Below are 16,565 nucleotides of genomic sequence, written 5' to 3' on the forward strand. Positions count from 1 at the left end.
AGGTACATTCTATTCTATTGTTTAAGCTATATCCAACTCTTAGATTGGCTGTACGATTGAAATTATCATTATTTAGTTTACTGCTGACTTGCACCATGTGATTACGAACGTGCGAATTGGACCAAGGTGTAAGTAAATGACGTAGAGGAGAAGGGGGGGGGGGGTGTTCTGGGAAACCTTCTTATTATTGTTATACTTGTTATTATACTTGCATATTGTTTGATATAATTTGGATATGAATGTTGATTCTGAATGCGAACTGAATCTTAATGTATTTTTTGGATGATTAATTGATTAAGCTTGTTATGTGAGGAATGAAATGGAAATTTGTGGACTACTCATGTGTTGGAAATGGTTGAGCCCGACTTTTGATAGGGACTAGGTCTCAGGTCAGCTTAAAGTGCACATGATCTTTATTGGGTAAAATATTATTTATTACCTATCATGCACTAAATATACATTAAATAATAACCTATACTAAAATTGGGTGGTTATATAAGCTTCATACATAAAACCTTCCTGAGCTAAAGCCAACCTTAGCTTTGTGAGTAGCTCCGCTAGTTGCACCACCCTTTATTTTATTATTACGTTGACGCTATAATCTTCTTTCTTTCCCTTTTATTTCACCTACCAACCTCTCGTACTATAAATACCCCTTATTTCTCACTTCTAAAGCACCACACACTCGCAAAAAAAACAAAACGTTTCCTTTGCTCACTGGAATACGAATCTTTCCATCTTCAACCTCGCTCTCATCTTCTTCTTGGCAAAAATGAAGCTCCTCTCTGCAACCTTCATGCTTGTTTGCCTTGTCCTCACCTCCTCTTTCTTTGAGGCATCAATGGCTGGTTCTCGTACGATCCTTCTTTTTTTTTTTCCACCTAATTACTCTTTTTATGTAATTAATTAACGATATTTCTCGAGTTCATAATATTGTTCTTTTTTTTCCTCTCTTAATTTGTTTCTAAAACTAAGAATATATGGTAAAATATGAATTATCAATTAGTCAGGATAGTGTGTTCAAATTTTTACTGTCTAATTCGGGTATTCTTTTGTCGATTAGAGTATTTAGAATATAGTTTTGTCAAAACGAATTATGTGATAATATGTATGTATGTATGTATTTATGTATGTATATATACATATATATATATATACACACACGGTGTTCTAATTAACCTATTTGCATGCGAATTTTGCAGCTTTTTGTGACTCCAAGTGTGGGGTGAGATGTTCAAAAACTGGATATAAGGACCGGTGCTTGAGGTACTGTGGAATCTGTTGTGAGAAATGTCAATGCGTTCCATCGGGGACTTATGGGAACAAGGACGAGTGCCCTTGCTACAGGGACCTCAAAAACTCGAAGGGCGAGGACAAGTGCCCTTAATTGATTCCTTTTTCCTTTGAGGTGGGTTTGGTATGCATTTGTGCCTGGGACGTATCCTAATAAAATATTAACGAAAGTTGATATTATTGTGTCAATGCCAAATTCGATTTCATGTTAAGCAAATTATTGTTATTATTATTAGTATTATATTTATGCATAGAGTTAGTTATTTCATGTTAAGCAAGTGAGTAAAGTGGAGATTCGTATATTAAGGTGTATTTCATTCTTTTTCAAGAATAATGATACTTCAGTAATAATGTAGCAAGAGTGAACAACCTCCGCCATTGTAAGCAAGCACTAATATTTAATACCGTTCCTGCTAACTTTAAGATTAATTCGGTTAAGGTCATTCATTCATGCATTCAAGCTCTGTGTTCGAGTATCTCTCTCTAGTAATATGACTTTTTTGTACGTAACGGTGAATTCATATATAAATTTGATGAGAAACTCATAACACACACACACGCATATGTATATGAAGCCATGAAAGGAGAACAGCTTATATGAATGGGTTTACTACTACGAGGTGTTTCGATTCTATAATACAATGTATAGAGAAATTTACATATGATATTGCATTATTGAACCGGATCACAAACAATGACGGGAAACCTTCCATATATTTTCATATAAAGGAGGGACATATGCTGGTGGATCTGGCGAAGGATGTACAAGAGATTATACAATTGGTTGGAAAATTTAAAGAAAAGACATTGTGGGAGAGGTTGACAGATATGCAGGGCAAAGACGTAAGAATTTCACATGCATATATTGTACGTCTCATCTCTTCAGAGGCCATTTTGTCATGCATCCCCATCCCCAACTCTTATGAGACCCGAATAAGGATCCTCTCCGGATCCTCTTTGTAAGGATCTCAGGAATCTACATATCGTGTTCGGTCATCGTACATCGTGCGGTCAGAAATTATTTTAAATTTTATTATTTAAAATTAAACACAAACAATACCTGATAAAAACTGATCGCACGATGTACGATGAACGGACACGATTCACGGATCTCTGAAATCCTCACAAAGAGGATCTGGAGAAGATCCAGATTCATGACACCCAGTTAACTGTCCGATTGGTCCTTTGCCACGTCATATATATTTGCAAGACCCAGCTTGTTACTGACTTGTTCTCATCAAAACAATTTCTGATCTCACCAAGTAATTAATGCCATGGCTTGGATGGTCCGACCATCCAACTAATTAGAATTGTGTATCACACATTCAATGAAATATTCCTAGTAAATTACAGTAGGTTCAGCACTACATATCATTCAGTGTTAGAGGTGTTTTAGCTGTTAGATTTTATTTTCAAACTGTTAAGATCTTCTATTTTCAATCTCAATAATCTATTTCGGTATCAATTAATATTATGTAGTGTTGAAGAGATTTCTGTCTCCTTTGTAAACAAGTGAACCGGTGTCGAACCTAATTTTTTATCTGAAGTAGTTTCCAACACTCGATTTTGTTTTCTACACTCTCTCTCTATTTTCCGGAAAAGAGGAATGTGGAAATGACTTACAGTCTACTCATTAGGTTCCAGTTGTTGCTTTGCAGCTAGCATATACAGATGCCCCACTGTGAACAGCCTTCAACTTACAGATCACTTAGGCAGATATAGCAAGCTACTCTGGTTGCCTTCTTCAGGACAAAAACAGAAACTCCCCTTGCCCCCTCAAGGACAGTATCCAGCTGTGGCTGGCTCTTTTAGACGAAAAACCAATGCCTGTGCCGGTAGGGTTTTCCCTTCCAAGGACAAAATTTTGTCTCTCACAATAATTTCCCCCAAAAGTAAGCCTTTGGTAGAACAATTAGATCCCTCAAGTTGATGCAACTCATATGATTTGTGTCATGGACGTACCATTTACCGTTTACGGCATGATTATAACCATTTTGTTTTTATTTTTTAACAATCATTGAGGGAATAAATCTAAATGGAGGAAAATAACGAATAAAGAAAATTGGTGAAAAGGAAAGATGGAGAAATAAAGGAGAATGCATGAAGTAAAACTTGAAACTGATGACAAGTTTTTAGTTTTCATTTTATGTACATACAATTTTTCCACATCTCACCCACCATCATCCCTTCATGCTTAAAATGGTGTATTGTATATGGTGTTTGATGAACTTTGTTACTCAAATTCAAGTGTATGCGATTCAAGACTTTTAAGGAGTCAACGAAAATCACCCTGTATTAAATAAAGACTTTTATGACTTCCAAAAAGTCTAAAATTTTTGTGATTTTGTGAGTCTATAAAAATCCATGTAGTTAAAATTTTAAAGGATTTTCAAGAGTCGTGGATTTTGAGTGCTTTTATGGCAAGCTTTTTGTCAAAACAAATCCTACCTATCCTATAAGATTTTAATGGATTTCATTTTTCTCTATTTTATGAAGATATAGTACACCACCCAACATAATGCGATGACTACCATTATCAACACTTCCACCACCATGTCATCACCACCTCCTCCTCCTCCATCCCTGCTGCCATTACTGTACCATCATTGCCATAACCATCATCACCACCCGTTCTATGACCACCACTTCACCATCACCATAATTGCCACCTTTACCACCATCATCACTACTCCATCACCACAGCCCCCATCTCTACTCCACCACCCAAACATTACCCCGCCACCACCACAATCACCACCTCTACTATTATTGCTGCCACAAAAAATACCAACTTTACTACCACCATTTCAATAATAAAAACTAAAAAATAATAATGCTTATTAATAAATTGGTCATTAAAAAAACTATGACAATACACAAAAGATTAAAATATTATAGCATTGTAGAATTTTGAAAAAGTTTATCATTTAACTCATTTCTTTTCCACAAAAGAATATCAATAAAATATGAAATTTTATAGAGTTTATAATAGTCAGTAAAAGTCTATTAAATCTCTCAAAGTCTACTAAATCAGTAAAAGTCTATTAAATCTCTCAAAGTCTACTAAATCAGTAAAAGTCTATCGCTTTAAAAATTCAATAAAATTCTCTATAAACTACACCCCTTTAATCTCTCATTTTTTTTTCTACGTATATGAAGTAGTTTCCAAAACACCTTTTTTCCCTTTGCACATTTTTATTTATTTTTTAAATTTAAATTGAAAAAAAAAATCAAAGCAGAACTAACAGACATAGACAAACAGAGTGTGCAGGTAAATATGTGCCTTTTCCTTCCATAAATAATTTATAACAAAAAGATGAATCGAAATGTTGGTCAAACGTTCATAAACTTAAAATAATATGCTCTCATATTTGCTAGTTCGGTAGATTGTCAGTACCGGAACAAATGGCTTACTGCCGTTGATTTACAACTGATACTAGCGTTGACTTTACTTCAATACGCAAGACTTGGACTTGAATCCAAGCACTGACCCTGAAAATGAACGGATTTGCCGTTGAACCGAAGCCGAAAGGCAAGTCATATACAAATTAGCTGAAACTTTGAAGAGTATCTTTATATACCTACAAGTAAAACAGACGTATATTCATCACCAATTCGTCTATCCATTTTCCTATACTGATATTCTAATGCACAGAGGAATTGCGGATTTCATCTCCTCCGAACGTTCGGCTTCAATGCCCCGGAGTGTATGTATTGCTTTCGAGCTGTCCATAATCGGAATCTCCAGTGAGTCGAAGAAACTCTAACTACATTGGTACGAAAGTTACTATCTAAGCGGTTGAAGTTCTTGCTCAGGAACAATGGTACTGGCACGAACAGGCTCATAAGAAACGATCTCTTGCAATCTATATTTCCTAACCAGCTACGTCCCTATATTGCTAATAATCCAACAACCGAGGTAATTATAACTCCAACTACCACCGCCAAAGAGTGTTGCTCGCACCATGACCTGCAATTCTCCAACGCAGTCCAATTTTACCAACGAAAAAAATCATTCGAGTATAACTTTGTAGCAAAATTGGAAAGCTAAACTGGTTAAAGAAACATGAAATGAAAGGAAACAGAAAATCCATTAGCAAAGACAACGTCCATGAAGCTACCATCATGAATACATGAATGATGAATTCAAATCAAATTTCCAAAACCAGATACTTCATTCCAGTGAAAAGAATGCCGGCTGAAGTAGCATACCGATTCTTTCGAGGCTCAGCCTTCACTTTGACCAACTGATAACTTCCAAATTTCTGAGGAAGCTGCATATGATGTTCCTTTAAGCGCAGAATCATGCCTGCAGAGTAAGGAATGTGTCAACGCTCTAGTCAGAAAATGGAAAAAGCTCCAGCTGTAAGTACATGTTATCCAGCAACCCAGCAACAGAAGACCTATTACCTTTGCTTTCGCAGCAGAAAAGCAAGTTGCAGGATCAGCAGGGAAGATTGTCCATCTAACAACGAAATCATTTCCCATATGGATGTAGTTCATGAAGCGAACCTGAGAAGAGTTAGTGTTGTGGTTAGTAAAGTAACCGAAGATATACAAGCAAAGTAATATGAAGATATACCAGCAGACAGTAATTAATATAAAGGTACTAGCACACAATAAGAGCAGGTATTAAAGATCACCAACCGGTTGGGCTAGAGTATGTTACCAAGAACAATGATTCCGAGCTCAATTATTTTTATTGAAAACTTCATTTTAATCCTTAAAAAATATGAGTTTTAGATTTTAACCTTGTGTAAGATTAAAATCCAATTTTAATCCCTAGTACATTTAATCATATCATTTATTAGTTATATTTTTATGTTTTATTTATTTATTTATTTTTATTTTAATGTATCAATTGCATTTAAATTTAATTTTTATTTCATTCATCATAATATATTTTAATGTCTACATTTAGGTAACTAATTCTTTTATAATATATATTCCGATAACAATTTTGTATGTTATTCATTTAGGTACATTAATATATTTGAATATTTCGGTATATCCACCATTGGTACAAACATATAGTTACATTGATTCAATATAATGCATCTCGTTACGTACATTTTGGTACACATATTTGAATATTGACTTTTAGGTACATTAATTCAATATATTATATTTCGGTAAATACATTTAGGTACATACATTTTGGTACATACATTTCGGTATTGATATTTAGGTACATACATTTCGGTATTGACATTTAGGTACATACATTTCGGTATTGATATTTAGGTACATACATTTCGGTATTGACATTTAGGTACATACATTTCGGTACGTACATTTTGGTACATACATTTCGGTATTGACATATAGGTACATTAATTCAATAATACATTTCGGTACATACATTTAGGTTCATTATAATATATTTCGGTACAATCATGTAGGTACAAATATTTCGGTACAAAAAAAGTCAATTTTATATATTTCGGCATAGTTATTTCTGTACATTTATGTATTTATATATTTTTGTATCACAAATGTCTTTTAATATTTTCTCATTTACGTTCATTTATAATTAAAAAACTAAATATGTGCATATTAATAAAATTAAAATTTAATATGGAGAGATTAAATAAAAATACACATTAAATAACAAAAATTGAATGTAAATTTTGATAAAAGCACTATTCAAGGGATTAAATTGAATATTTAATCTAGCACCAGGTTTTTTTTTAAATTTTAATCTTTTGTAAGGACTAATGTTCAAAAAACCCCTTATTTTTTATTGGCGACATGAGAAAGATGAAACGCGCAAAGAATTAAGAAATCCACAGAATTAAGAAAGACTACCTTTTATTTTTACATATTATGATGCATTGAAAATTCGCTATACGTGAGGGGGCATGTCGAGAATGAATCACACACTGATGAGAGAAGGGACTTTGCATATGTTTATAAGTAGTTTGGCTACTCTTCATAATTGGTTTTATGGTGGAACCCCAACTTTCTTCATAGAGAGGGTGGAGTAATTTTATCTTTGATTATTCACATGTAGATAGTGTGAACTTTGTAAGTTTTTTGGTAATTTTTATGATTTTTTGAAGGATTTTTATCACAAATGGTCCCAAAAACTGAAAATCAATCAATGTAATCCCTGAAAATAGATGTCGCAAATTAATGTGGTTCTTCCGTCATAATTAAAAAATTTTGTTAAATGCTGATGTGGCACATAAATTGGCCCACAAGATTTATGGTTTTTTTATTATATATATATATATATATATATATATATATATATCAAATGGTCCCTGAAATTGACACACACACCATCAAGATGATCGATTAACTTGAAAATCGATGAATGTAGTCTTTAAAAATAATTGTTACAAATCAATATGATTCTTCTGTCACAATTTTGTACATTTTTTTATAGTGTGCTGATGTAGGTTTAATAATTAATCTCAAAAGTTGTCTAAATACCTTTTTGCACAATGAATTTCCTTTTTTCTTATAGCAGGACCTACTTCGAAGAGAAATCCCTTCCATAAATTCTCAAAGGCACAAGGCTTAACCAAGGCCTAAGAGGGGGTTTGGAAATAGTTTTCAACCAACAATAGACCCACCTCGGTTATAACCTCATTATCTCAAGAGAGACCTCGCCATTCTTTGAGTCACTAGACCACCAAGGAAGCGCCAAACAAGCTCTCCAAGATTAAGGTTGTGAGGATGTTGATCGCCTAAATGTTAATGGTGATGTCCCAGAAATTGTTGCCAATCAACCAAGCCATCACCAAAGGTGATCTCGATTCAAGTTCAATTCTGTGAAGGGTGTCAAAGTCTGTAAAGGTGGGTGTATTGAGATTTTTTTTTTTTTAGAGAATAGAAAAGGAAGGAGGTATAGGAATGTGGACTAGGATTTGAGGTGATTGCAAGACTGGGTTTTTGGGTTGACAACTTTTTATTAACTATTAAATTATTAAACCTATTTGTAATTTAATTAGACGTACTTATGCGATCCATTTATGCGTCACACTGGCACATAACAGAATTTTTGATAGAGTTGTGACAGAATGACTACATTGATTTGAAACACTTACATGCGGGACTACATTTATCGATTTTCAATTTTAGAGACCATTTTGATGTTGTGGATCAATTTCAGGGACCAATTTGATGTCACATGTCAATTTCAAGGACCGTTTGTGAGAAAAAAAGACTTATGAAATCTATTTATGTGCCACATCAGCACTTAAAGAGCATTTTAACAGAATTGTGAGTCGTGACAGAATGACCACATTCATTTGCGACATCTATTTTCAGGAACTACATTGATTGATTTTCAATTTCAGAGACCATCTTGATGGTGATAAAAACCCTTTTTATAATTTTTTTAGATTTGGATTAATTCCCTCAGTTGAATTGAATTTTTATTTATTTTTAATCAAAGGCTCACAATGAGCCACGTGGGGGGAACTGGGAGAGTTGGTGAGCTCACAAGTTGGACAAATATGGGCTTCACGTTGGCGCGCGCGGGGGGGGGGGGGGGGGCGGCTCATGTCTACCAGGCTTCAAGTAGGGCCAAAGCCCTTGCAATCGTTGAAGGGGCATCTGCCCTTGTAACTATCTTGAACCCAATTGCCTCCCATTTTGTCGACTGTTGGAGGATTTTTTTTTTTTTTTTTTTTAAATTTTTTTTTTGTGAAGGGCAACTCAACCCAATTGTGGGGCTGCTCTAAAAGGCTAAAGTTATAGATATCTGTTTTATTTTAACTTTCGACTTGGAGCTAGAAGCTACGGTGTTCTGATTCTAAATCCATCTAGAATTTTTTTAGTAATCTACAAAAGTGTTTGGCTTATAGGTTAGGTAACTTAGGTCTTATGTGTTCATATAGGTAAGGCATTTTAGTTAAAATGGTCTCTGAAGTTGGCATAACTCTTCATTTTGGTTCCTTGAGATTTAGAATCGATAGAAGTGATCCCTAAGTTTCTCTACCGTCAATAATTTTGGTCATTATGTGAAAAGTCTCTGTTAAATAAGGACCAAAATGAAAAAAAAAATCCTCAATTTATTAAACACTGGGCCAAAATTATCGGATAAAAATTAAGGGCTATTTTTGTCATTTTGGTTCTTACTAAACGGAGAATTTTCACATAAGGACCAAAATGATTGACGGTGAACAAACTTAGGAACCACTTGTATCGATTTTAAATCTCGAAGAACTAAAGTGAGGAGTAATGTTAATCTCATGGACCATTTTAGCTAAAAAAACCTATGAGTAGGAGTCTATTCATGCAAGTAAGACTTTTTATGCATTAACATCTGACAGTTGCTCACGCATGCATAAATAACTGTTTATTTATGCAAAATGCATTACCACGTAACATTCACTCACACAAATCTGATCATACAACTCATGCTCATGTTACCACTCTTTGCCTCTACCTACAACCTTCTTTGTTATTTCGCCATCCCTCCATTTTAGTGAAAGATGCAAAACGTGTTTTGTAACTTACATAATTATTTGGCACTATTTTCTGGAATTGGATCCCATCTGGATCTACTAGGATTTTTCCACATCTTAGTCATTCATTGTATATTGTGTGGTCAAAAATCATTTGACTTTTTTATTTAAAATTAAACACAAATAGTATCTGACGAAAACTGACCGCACGATGTAAAATAAACGGTTAAGATGTGAAGATCCCTGGAATCCCCACAAAGTGAATCCGAAGCGGATCTCTCTTCCCATTCTCTTTTGTTTAAGTCCACTTGTTACGTACCAATCCAAGTAATGCCAGTTAAAAGGAGGCATTTAAAAACGTTGACATTGACTTCTGGTGAGTATCAAATTCACTAATTGCTTCGTTTTTGTATTTTTTTAGTGGGTCAATGCTTCGTTTTGGTTGTTTCCGTGGTTATATGCACTCCTCCAGCTGGCTTCTCAACCTTCTTTGTTATGAAAATTCTAGTACACTTAGGATATCTTATATTTTAAAGTATTCGAATTTTTTTTAAACAAACGATATTAACTATACTAAAGAGATGAGGGAATGAACTAAGCTTCACAAAAAGCTAGAAATAATTTGGTCCAAATTCGCCTTTGGCGATAATCGAACTTAAGACCTTACACTTACAAATGAATATGAATATCACTAAACCGTAGCACTAAGTGGCTAAAGTATTCAGTTGTTAAAGGAGATCTCAAATATGTCAACTAGTTCTTGAAGGTATCAAGGTTTTCTCAAAGGGAGATGTCATAATTGACGTGGCAGCTAAGTGTTATTATTTTTATTTTTTTTTCAAATGATTTCTTACTTTCTAGCTGCTTTTTTTTTTGTAGCAAACAAATATGGAGTTAAATGCTTTTAATTTATTTTTTTAATACATGTGTTCATTGACAACCAATAAAATGAAAACTAAAATCAATTTTAATTATCTTTTAATAGTTAATGTAACTATGGGGCTGCCACTCAATATTACGGTCTGGTGGCATTCCACTTCACTTTGAAGTGAGAGGTCTTAGGTTTAAATCTCATGAATGGCGAATTCGATACCAAATTAGGTTACCCAGTGTGTGGCTTAGCCGAACTCCCCCTCCCTTTAATGTAAAAATATCGATGTACTAAAAAAAAATGTAACTATGGGGCTCAATATATTAATAAAATAAATATTTGACACATCTGTGGCGTATGAAGACTAAATTCGTAAACTAAATTTTCTAAACTAAATGACATAAAAGTTGATGATTGAATTATTACTTAAATGTTGATTAACGTGTTTATTTCTTATTAGCGACATATCATATAGTTTGCAAATTTAGTGTATAAATTTAGTCTACCTAGCATTACTCAGGAAGAAGATTTAACATCTATATTGAATTGGTCACCTCAGTTATCAAATAAAATTATGCCATATCATATATGATGATGATGCTCAATAGATTCATTATCTGAAATCAATCTCCTATTTATTTTAGGGTAGCCACACACCCTTTTTTAACACCCACATATTCTTGTCAATTTTTGTCCATTGATCTTCTATAATTCATTCAATCTAATGGTCAGAAATTGATAAGGATGTGTGAGATGTAAAAATGGGTGTGTGGATAGCACCAAGGGCGGAGTTAGGATTTTAAACTTAGGTGTGCTAGCTAAAATTAGTACCATAAAATCATATGTTTATTTAATTTTTTTTTTTTGCCCACCTAAAAGTATATAATAATCAAAATGAAACACGATAGGAGTATATTTATGCGACTTTGTTATCTTATTTCTTTGCATTTACTTAGTTTATTTCCATTTATTATAGTAATTTAAGTTATTTTCGTTTTATTGTAGGTTCAGTTGGTAAAGATAACAATATTTAGTCAAATGGAGCAATTTCGAGCAGTTTTGGACTTGGATTGGATAGCATGCGTGGATAGCATATGGGATGGACATTTTTTGTGTTTAAAAGATGTTAAACATGTGCCAAAATCTGGAGAAATTAAAGTTGAGACTTGGAATGCAAGGAATTACACAAGAAAAAAGAATCTTAGCTGGAGAGAAACATTATCTTATTCTATCTTATCCTATCTTATCTTATCTTATCTCCAGCTACAAGGAAGAATCCTAATTACATTTCAACATTCTCCACCTGTTTCTTAGAGTCCTAAAATAATTCAAAATGCCTTATCTCTTTCCTCTTTGGATTCTGTTTATACCATATTTAGGGCCTCGTATTTAGACCTCGTATAAATACTCGGGGGACTTAAATGTAATTATGTGATAAAGGAAGGGGCAAATATGTAATAAGTGATGAGTCCTTATTCTATAAAAGGACCTCTCACCCTCACAATGAGAGGAGACCATTTCTGGAGCCTTCTCACCCCTCTCAACGCTCCCACTCCTAGAGCTCTCTTTCCCCCTCACTTCTCAGAGAAATATAATACAATCAGTGTGGACGTAGCCCAAACCTTGGGGTGAACCACGATACATCTTGTGTTATTTACATTTTATGCAGATTCACGGTCGGATTTACGTTGTTCCAAGACCTCCGGTTTTGTGCATCAACATTTGGCGCCGTCTGTGGGAATCGATACAAAAAGTTATGTCGGTTCTCTCTCAATTGTTCACCTCCACCGTGAATCTACAAACAACTTCCAGTTCTATCAAATGGCTGCCTTACAACTCTTCTCACGATTCTTACTTTTTGTGATTTTCTTCTTCCATCCAACAACTACGAAAACAAAAAGAAACTCCAGAAAATAAGAAAAACCCAGATCACAAAAAAGAGAAGCAAGAAACCCAACCCTCACCAGGCTCAATGCCGTCCACAAGAACCTCAGGGTTGCTAAGTCTGATGCGAAGAAGAAGAACAGGCAAGCCGTCAAGACCCTTGACTTTAGCCCTGTCACCGAAAAAGGGAAAGATCGTGTGTTTTGTTTCTCTCTCGGTGCCGCCGGATCCGCAAGAGACATTCGACCCGGCCCCATCTCCCCCGAACCTCCGGGCTAATCCTCTACCGCAAGGACCCAAACCTCCGGGCCAATCCTTTTCTGGGTTCTCTGCATCTGTTGCTCACAAGCCTCACACTCACCACCACGGCTGCAGCTACTACTGTGACCAGCATCATCGATTACTCGGTTGCACCTGGTGCTGCGACCAACACTGACCACCACTTCTATGGTGGCGTCGCATCTGGTTGGGATCTTGCATCTAACCTTTAACTCCGAACACGTATCACTTTTTGTATGTGCGACACGACTTGTGGCTCGGTTTCAGTTGGTGTTGCGACCAACACCACCGATTACTCTGCTGGCGGCGCTGCGGCGGTAGATCTGGTTCAGATCTGAGCCTAAGAGCATCTGTTACTCACTGTAATGGGGAAAAGGAAAAGAGGCTTTGTTTCCGGTCTATTTCCCTCAAAACGCTTTCACTCTTCTTAGATTTTTGGTTCTCTTCATCGCTGGAAGTTGGAACGACGACGATGAACGCCACAGCTCCGTCTGACGTCATCCAAGTCACAGATTACCAGAACGGAAGTGATTCTGACACCAACATCAACGACGACGACGATGCACTCGCCGTCGAGTTCTACCAGCCAGTCTCTGCCGTCGACTCCGAGGACGACGAAGACCAGATCGAAAACGACGCCGTCCCGATCCAACATCTTGCAATTAATTAACCCACTGAGCACTGCATATGCTCTGAGGGACTGAGAACGTCGAGCTAAAAAAGAAAGCTTGAAGCTTCCGCCATAGCCGATACATCGTCGTATTGCAGCAAAACTGAAAATTGCAACTCAGAAGTTGCAGAAACGCCAGCGATGGAATCGATGTTGTCCGGTTAGGATGAACCGGAGTTGAAGCAAAGGAATCTGGCCCTGCAGTGGAAACACTTCTTGGACCGCATTGATACGTCCAAGACTCGGTTCGATGAGCTCTAGGACGGTTTTTACTCGGAGCGGAACTCGCTCCAGACACGGCAGCAGGAGGTTGAGGAGCGCGAGAAGGGGTTGGAGGCCAAAGTTTTAAACTTTAAACTCGAAAATGGCGTCTAAAGCTCAGGAATTGCATGAAATCGAGAAAGTTGGAATAAGAGAGAGGCAACCACGTTCTCGCCAAAACTGCGAGGAAGATCTGAAGAGAGAGGCAGCGACGCCTCCTGATTCGCCTGGGTTGACCCGCTTGCAATCACAGATCCGGTCTACACCTAATGACTCTGGGTTTGTACTTTTAGAGATGGTGGTCAAAGATGAGTGGACTAGAGCAATGATGAGTCTGAATGATTTAATCGACCACCCACATGGATGGTTTTTGTCGACCAGAAGATACCCACACTTTCATCATGCATATTCTTTTTCTTTAAAGAAAGACAAGGGATGTCTGGAGAAAAGCAAAGACAGAGGTGCAAAGCAAAAGTGAAAATGAAAAGGAAAAGAGAAAAGAAGAAAAGCAAAAATTTTCCTATTATTATGATTCCTTCTGTCTGCCAGATGAAAAGACAGAGAGAGTGCAGCAGAAAAACACAAACAAAAGCAAGGAATAAATACCCGCACTGCAAAAGCAATGAATAAACACTCCACCAGAGTGATGTGGTTTACTTTCCTTATTTTTGAATGATGTAATTTATTTTATCTTTCGGAAATATCTGTATAAACCCCATCAGAGGGTAATATGTGTAAACCCCATCATAGGGTAATATGTATAAACCCCATCAGAGGATGTAAAAAAAAAAAAAAAAAAAAAAAAAAAAAAGGGCAAAGCCCAAAATTAATGGGCTGGCATGTCGTAGAGGGCGAAAGCCCATAAGCCCAAAATAGCTCCAACCAGACGATCAAAAGTACGCTCAGTACTTCACAATTATTCGGCAACCTGCCGTTATTACCACCAACCAGGTGATCAAAAGTATGCTCAGTACTCCACAATTATTCTGCAACCCGCCGCTATTACCACCAACCAGGTGATGAAATGTACAACCCGTACTCTAATATCATTTGGCAACTAGCCATTCATGCCACCAACTAGGTGATGAGATGTACAACCCGTACTCTAATTTGGCAACTAGCCATTCATGCCACCAACCAGGTGATGAAATGTACAACCCGTACTCTCCTTCAGGCCACCAATCAGGTGATCAAAAGTACGCCTAGTACTCCAAATTATACATGAACACTACTCATGTCATTCATACATAAGCATTCATGAGCATCACTCATGACAATCATACATAAACATTCATGACCATCATTCATGTCAACATTCATGAGCATCACTCATGTTAACATTCATGAGCATCACTCATGACAACATCCATGAGCATCACTCATGTCAATCAACATAAACATTCATGAGCATCACTCATGTCAATCAGCTTCAAAAGCTTTATTTACAAAAGCTCTAGCTTCGAAAGCTTCATTTACAGAGCTCTAGCTTCAAAGCTTCACTTGCAAAGCTTCACTTACAAATCTTAAGTGCAAGGTATACAAATACCGCCTCCGAACAACCACCACTTCGGCCTATACATGGATTCAATTTGAAGTCTCCAGCCAACAAACTCTATTGACCGAAGACTTGGGGGACTACATTAGGTACCATATATTGGGCCTTAACTGGGCCTCATGAAAAATACTTGGGGGACTCTAGCCCATTGTTTATGTATTGAGAAGCGAGCCCTTATTTTATAAAAGGGATTCCCTCACCATCATTAGAGAGCATCAACTCTAGCCCATCATCTATGTATTGAGGAGTGAGCCCTTATTCTATAAAAGGGACTCCCTCACCTTCAAACGCCACAAGCCGAGCCAACCAAGGCAACATAAGCCACAAGCCGAGCAGTCTCGCAGCATGTGCTACTTCTGGTTGAGCATCATTTCAGATTGAACACCGCCTTACATCGAACATCAGTTCAAGACAACATTTAGTTACTTCGGCCCACACATGGATTGAATTTCAAGTCTCCAGCCAAAAGACTCTCTTGACTGAAGACTTGGGGGACTACTATTTATACCATATTTAGGGCCTCGTATTTAGACCTCGTATAAATACTCGGGGGACTTAAATGTAATTATGTGATAAAGGAAGGGGCAAATATGTAATAAGTGATGAGTCCTTATTCTATAAAAGGACCCCTCACCCTCACAATGAGAGGATGCCATTTCTGGAGCCTTCTCACCCCTCTCAACGCTCCCACTCCTAGAACTCTCTATCCCCCTCACTTCTCAGAGAAATATAATACAATCAGTGTAGACGTAGCCCAAACCTTGGGGTGAACCACGATACATCTTGTGTTATTTACATTTTATGCAGATTCACGGTCAGATTTACGTTGTTCCAAGACCTCCGGTTTTGTGCATCAACAGATTCAGCCGTGCCCTATATATATATAAGAAGTGTGCCGCGCTTACCATTCATCTATTGAAGCTGCTGGAATTTTCAGAGTTCTTTCCATCTTTATTTTAAGTTTCAATGTTTATTTTAGATTTCTTTTTAGTTATGATGAACATGTGTAACTAAGTTTTTTTTAGCCAGAGGTGAATTCAAAGCCATAATCATATGTTTTATATAAATTGATTACATTCAGTTATTGTTTCATAAAACATGAATGCGATTTACTTATCTGCTCTATAAAAAACTTATTCTTGTATGTTTATTAAGGGTGCACACTTAGTTTGCATGCAGGGATTTGATGCTAGAATATAAGGGAATTTCACCTAATCGTTATGAACTTATTATTTGCAAGTAATAAAAGTCACTGGTCATGATTGGCAGGAGTATCATGCTTTTCATAGTTATGAATGTTTTGTCAATGCTTATGATTTTCATAAAATTTAA

The 16,565-nt window shown here is 36.3% G+C and overlaps 2 long non-coding RNA genes and 1 pseudogene across 2 annotated transcripts; 1 reads left to right on the forward strand and 2 right to left on the reverse strand.

The window, feature by feature from the left end:
* The first annotated feature begins 674 nt into the window (after nt 1-674).
* On the forward strand, nt 675-1,652 carry LOC103427120 (uncharacterized). The gene is made up of 2 exons (XR_011583589.1): nt 675-854; nt 1,203-1,652. It is a non-coding gene; the product is annotated as an uncharacterized lncRNA (long non-coding RNA).
* A 3,351-nt stretch (nt 1,653-5,003) lies between these two features.
* LOC139198240 (uncharacterized) lies at nt 5,004-5,995 on the reverse strand. Its single transcript, XR_011583590.1, has 4 exons — nt 5,941-5,995; nt 5,704-5,805; nt 5,506-5,602; nt 5,004-5,263 (listed from the first exon to the last, which is right to left on the reverse strand). It is a non-coding gene; the product is annotated as an uncharacterized lncRNA (long non-coding RNA).
* Nucleotides 5,996-7,778: 1,783 nt separating this feature from the next.
* On the reverse strand, nt 7,779-7,917 carry LOC139198487 (U4 spliceosomal RNA; annotated as a pseudogene).
* Between the last annotated feature and the right edge of the window lie 8,648 nt (nt 7,918-16,565).

The sequence above is a fragment of the Malus domestica genome, chromosome 08, assembly GCF_042453785.1.
Source record: "Malus domestica chromosome 08, GDT2T_hap1".
NCBI lineage: Eukaryota > Viridiplantae > Streptophyta > Magnoliopsida > Rosales > Rosaceae > Malus > Malus domestica.